Below are 6461 nucleotides of genomic sequence, written 5' to 3'. Positions count from 1 at the left end.
GTGCAAGTCACAACATCTGCCGAAGACCCTCGGTCGCGCACAGCACAAGCAGCATGAAGGATTCAATTAGTGTTCTAAAAGTAGGTCCGCATTCCCACTGAGTGGGCGTGTTGGAAGTCATACGGACTTTATGTCCAGTGGGACACGGACTTAGACATTCCGCGCGCATTCGCTTATGTAATCACATAGCCACAAGCGCGCTCGATCTTTTCCTGCTACCTCAGCACTCGCATCATACATCGAGGCTGAGGTAAGTACCTACTGGACTCCTTACATACTTTTTACTCATACACTGTAGTCACTCGTTCCTACGTGTCCTACAGGTATTTCTATAGCACTCGCATCATACATCGAGGCTGAGTCACTCGTTTCTATGTGTCTACAGCCCTCGTAAATTTTCACCTCGGACAATACACTGCCATTGTGACGTGACACCCAGTGCTATCTCCACGGCATCATCATTCAATTATGGGCAGGCGGCGTACACAGGATGCCTCGAAGTTTGCCAGCATATCATATTGATTGAACAGTCTGCCCCGAGGAACATGCATGGTATAAAAATAATGTACCTACATACATATGACGAAGGAAATAATCAGCCTTTCGCGACCGTGCAAAGTTCACTGAGACTAGGGCATTCTGGTCGGCTGTTCGTGGCTATGCGAGTTTCAGTTTCATTAAGACTAGAGTATTTGAATGGTGGCTATGTGATCGGATAATTAAGAAGCTATAAGAAGATGTGAGGATCCGTCGAAGTGAGCTCCCCGCGCAATTGGTCCTGGTCTCCACCGGGACGTTGAAAGCAACCGCAGATATACCGAGGAAGCGAGACTACGCCGGCATCAAACTGCAGTCAAGTGAGGTGAGATTGAAGTTGAATGAACACGAACCATAGCTGGAGCTCGCACACGAGGTGGTCAAGTCCTGGTGCTTCGAAACTGCTTCTCTGATGCCATCTTGCGTTACAGCCCGCAGGGAATGGACACTGATGCTCGAGTTGCGAGTCGAGCCTCAAACGGGGCAGAGCTGTCGATGTCCATCCGTACTGCCGTCTTAGAGCACAATATGCCGTGCCGCCCAAGCAACACAATACGCGCGAGAGTAGAGTGCAACTGCATCGCACGAGGCAACTCATGAGCATCCTCTCACTGCAAACGTGAGTGAAGGTCATTCGTGGCCAGGATGAACTGATCGACTCTAGGGAAAGGTCAGCCCGTGGCGGTCGCAAGGCGCTAGAATATGGTGCTTTGCTTGGACGTATATGCGTGATAATTTGAAGCTGCGAGAGAAATTTGCATGCTCAAAAAAGCCGGATCTACCGACGATCAGCTTGTTCAACACCCAATGACCGATCAGAACTATAGCTATAATGGATAACTTACAAAGAGTCAGTTCTCGTGTCATGCTTCCAGAGTTTTCCAATTGGCCAGCATTAGATCACCTATTCTTGTACCTGTATCAATCAGTGGCATCATGCATCCGACGCGCAAGCTTCGTCATGCAACGAAAGGGAATCCGAGGCGCAGTTAGGAAGCATGAATGCCCGGCTATGGGATTGAGTTTGTCGCGGCGTTCACGACAACAGCAGGCAGGCCGCAAATCAACAACGAGCATAGCCTGCAGTTCCGGTCCCTGACAGTTAGGATTCCATATATATATGTTGAATGCAGGTGTCAGGACGGGTCTCATTTTTGGAAAAGTCCAAATGAGCATCCTGATTGGAGGTCAACCAGCATCGGAGCACCCAACAAGCACAGATCATCCAGATGGAACGGCTTTCCCGAGAGGTGCCCTTGGGTCGGGCAGATGAGGCGATTCCTTCAACCTTCGCGGGCTCCGGATATCCTTGTCTGACACCTAAGTCAGCCTTAGATGACAAACACCGCTCAAGAAGAGGCGAGCTAAGCTACTGCCACTTGATGGCTTCAGCACGGATCCTTGATCAAGACGGTGAGTAGTAAGTACATCAGACACACAAGGCCACATCGCGTGCCCCGAAGAGTCCAATTCAATGCTGCTGACATCAGAGGTCACCGGTCACCGGTCACCCTGAGAGCATCATCCACATTTTTCGCAAGGACAGCCGAGGTAACAGTAGATTAGAGTTGTGTTCAGGAATCAGGTGCGCTCCATACTACATTGTGAAGGATCTCAGGAACTCCTGGGTCCGCTCTCGTCCTAACCCGTCAGGGTTCTTTAGCTTAAGTGGAGGAGTAAAGATCAACTCGAAACTGAGGGGTAGGCCTCAGCTCGAGTGGGTATATATACAAGAGGGGCCAGACCCCTGGTACCGGGTGTAAGACCCTGCGTATCCTAGGTTTGTAATAATACATCATTATGGCGTGCTATGGCGTGCTCAGGCCTAGTGGAGTCCGTCTAAGTCTAGGAGTGTCTATGGAGTCCAGGCCTATGATGTCACTATGACGTAGGGTCACGTGACTGATACATGTCCGAGGGATGTCCGAGTGGCGTGGGTATACTAAGATATACACGTGGAGGCGTAGTGGTACATACTATATATGGTATCTGGGTGGATAAATAATGGTTCGTGGGCGCTTGAGACTTGTGGCGCGGAAAAACCGTGACAGTATTCCCCCTCCAGGCCGAAGTGTCCTCACGAGGCTTGAATTCTAGTCGTAGATGCGTGGGTGTACAGCTTGTAGGTTCCATTTGGTTTTGGGTATTGGTGTCCGAGTACGCTCTGGGTCATATGTGGTATAGTTGGAGACATCCTCTTCCCTCACCAGGGTATCTTTGAAATGCATACGTTGCCAGGGTATTGGTGCATCGTCGAGATAATAGTAGCCATGAGTACACTCTGGGCACTGGACCTTTCCTTCTTCTACGACCCACTGGGCGTTGACGGGGTATACAAATAGATGGTTGTGCGACTTGGGGGTTCCGACGAATAGGACCGTATGGACATAGTGGTCCGGATTCGCTAGCCAAATGCTTACGATGTCGAACTTCTCGGGCAGCCCTATTTCTAGGCCGATCGGGGTACCGAGGGGTACGTGAAGTATGACATGGGCTTGGAACTTGCATTTATACCATCGTATCATTTTGTGATCCCAGTAGATCTTTTCCTTCCACTCTTCTTCTTCTTCCTCCGTCATCTTCCCTCCCTTACTGTCAGGTTCATCGTCGCTTTCTTCATCTTCTTGAGCGCGGATCCTTTGACCACCGGGTATAGTGAGGAGATTAGGCAGTTTGGGCGCCTTGGGGGGTGTAACTTATGGAAGTTATTAAGTAGTAGGATGTAGTCCTTTGCTATCGTAGAGCGGGGTATTCAAGTGTTCTCGGTGTCATCCTTTCCTTTCCATTTGACCAGGTATAATAGTCCAGTTTTGGACTTTTTACTGTCAAGAATTTGGCTAATGGTAGGGGATTCGCCTTCCGGAACGGGTATAGTAGTATCGTCCTTTTGTACGCTAAATTGTGCAGGGTGATAGGGTATTAATAAGGATTCGTGAAAGACAGGGTGTATATGACGCCAAGCGGGTGGTAGCTTAAGTCTGAATGCCGACTTCCCGACCTTTTCTACTATACTAAATGGTCCGCAGCATTTATCGTCCAGCTTCTTGCTTGGTCGAGTGGTTGTAATATTAGTTCCTTCTAGTAGTACCAGATCGCCCTTGGTATAGGTCGCATGGTCTGGGTATTTGCCATCGTGGTACTTCTTCATTATACCCTTCGCTTTAGTAAGGTGATTAGTCGCGTCCTTGGAAAGTTCCTCCATTTCCTTTGTCCATTCTTCGGTGGATTGGTTGCGGGGTTCTTTCCTGATTTCGACTTCTGTATAGGGATGGTATCCGTGCGTAAGGTAAAACGGGGTATAGCCGGTGCTTGCCTGTCTATGGTTTCGGTATGCGAACATAGCAAGGGGTATCTTGGATGGCCAGTCGTCCTGTCTATAGGAAGTATATATCCTCAAGTAGGTCTCTATTTCCTGGTTCATCCGTTCAGTCTGTCCATCCGTCTGAGGGTGGTAGGCAGTAGAAGGATTTCCCTGGACGCCCAACTGTTGGTATACATCCTTGGTAAACGAGGATACGAACTGTGGCCCTCTGTCGGACCATATCCTTTCTGCTAGTCCGTGTGCCGACATTACATGTTTGATGTACAAGTCCGCATAGTCCTTCGAGTTAATCGACTCCGTACAGGGTATAGCGATGAAGTCTTTTGACTTCAAATCTACAAATACAAGGATGGAGTCGTACCCGTCTACAGTAGGTAGTTTTACAATAAGGTCCGTGGAGATGTACTGCCAGTTATGATCTGGGACTGGATTTGGCTCCAAGGGTGCTGACCGATGTTGGTGGTTAGGTTTGGCCTTTTGACAGGTCCCACAACCTTTCACATACGCCGTAACATCCTTGATCATTTCTGGCCACCAGTACGATCGCTTGATTAATTCCATGGTCCTTTCTATTCCTGGGTGTCCCATGAACGCGGCATCGTGGTGGGACTGTATTACTTTGCCGATTATTTCTTGATTATTTGGGATTATGAGAATTTCACCCCCCCCAGAGTGTGCCATCCTCGGCTGACTCAAGCTCCTTTTGAGGCAAAGTTTTCCATAATAAATATTCGGAAGAATGTATGGCGCAGAGGTCACGTATGGCGTCAGTCCCTACGACTTTGGTACTTCGGAACAACTCGGCAGGTAATACGACCTGATTGTCCAAGTGATCCATACCGTCGTCATAGTTTGGACGTCTGCTGAGAGCGTCTGCTGCACTGTTTTTCTTGCCTGGGATATGATGGAGTTCGAAATCGTATTCCACGAGGAAAGACATCCAACGTGCTTGACGGGGGTTGATCTTCTGAGGCTTCCTAAAATATGTTAAATTAAGGTGATCAGTGAAGATCTGTACAGTATGCTTGGCATGTATTAGGTAGTGTCGCCATTCTTCTAAACAATCTACAATGGCCAGAAGTTCTCTATCGTACACTTGATAGTTCTTCTCGGCGTCCTTGAACGACCTACTGTAATATGATACTGGTACCCAAAGATTATCTTGCTTCTGCATAAGAACTGCCCCGAGGGCGAATTGCGAAGCGTCTACTTCTACCATAAATGGGTCCTCGTCCGTAGGTATGTGTACAATTGGGGCCCGATGTAAGGAGGTCCTTGAGACCTTGGAAGGCACTTCGTTCAGTGTCCGTCCATTCCCATTCTCAGTTGCCCGTAAGGTCCGAAAGAGGTTTGGCTAAGGAGCCGAAGCCTTTTACAAAACGTCTATAATAGTTACAAAATCCGAGAAACTGTTGAACGTCCTTCTTGGACCTGGGTTCCGGTCATTCAGCAATGCCCGCAACCTTTGCAGGATCCATGCAAAGTTTCCCATGGCCAATGATGTGACCTAGGTACTCGGTTTCTTCGACATGGAACTCGCATTTTTCAGGTTTGCATGTCAACTTGTGTTCCCGGAGTATTCTAAGTACTTGTTTTACAACCTGGCGATGCTCTTCCATGTCCTTGGTGAATATTAAAATATCGTCCAGGTATACCATAACTTTCCCAGTGAGGATCAGGTCGTGGAAGATATCATTCATCATCATTTGGAACGTTGATGGTGAATTAGTGAGTCCGAAGAACATTACCAGAGGTTCAAACAGACCTCGGTTCATGACGAACGCGGCCTTTTCCTCGTCTCCTTCCTTGATCCGTATGTTATTATATCCCCACCGGATGTCAAGCTTAGAGTAGTACCGGGCTCCCTTAAGCCGGTCGAATAGGTCATTGATTAGAGGGAGCGGGTATTTATTCTTCTTGGTTACTTCATTGAGCCGTCTATAGTCCTGTACCGGCCTTAACTTGCCATCCTTTTTCTTGACAAAGAAGAAGGGGGCGCCCTAGGGGGATTTAGACTGTCGTATGCGACCAGTCTTAAGGTTTTCTTCAAGGAAAATATCCAGAGCTTCTTGTTCTTTTACGCTCATTGGATATACCTTTCCACAGAAAGGTTTCGCGCCGTCTACTAATTCTATGGTGTGATCCCATACTCTGCGTTCAGGAAGCTGATCGAATTCAGCTTCCTCGAAGACTTCCTTATAATTCCAGTATTCTTCTGGAACAACCTCTTGCATGCTCTTGGCTTTGGTACTTTTGCCTTGAGCGATGGCTAGGTCAGTGGCCTTGGTGGCTCGTATGTGTTCGTATTCGAAGAACTGCTTCCGAATGTAGTCACTGTCCAGTGCCAACACCTTATCCCCTTTTTCTAACTTAAGCTCCCCGCAGTTACAACGTGTGAAGCGAAGCGTGCGTTTAGCCCAGTCAATGTCAGGGTTGTGATCTTCTAGCCAATCAAACCCGAGGAACATATCGTGGTCCGAAAGGGTAGTCACATTGAATTGGCGGTGCTCTCTATGGCCTTGGATATGTTATGAAGCGTTCCCTGCTAGAACGTTCAGAACCACGTGTGCTTTCTCACACGTACTAGTCCACAACGTGGACA

This window comes from Laetiporus sulphureus, assembly GCF_001632365.1.
Source record: "Laetiporus sulphureus 93-53 unplaced genomic scaffold LAESUscaffold_88, whole genome shotgun sequence".
NCBI classification, from domain to species: Eukaryota; Fungi; Basidiomycota; class Agaricomycetes; order Polyporales; family Laetiporaceae; genus Laetiporus; species Laetiporus sulphureus.
The sequence above is the reverse complement of the archived record's forward strand: the minus strand, read 5'-3'. Positions refer to the sequence as shown.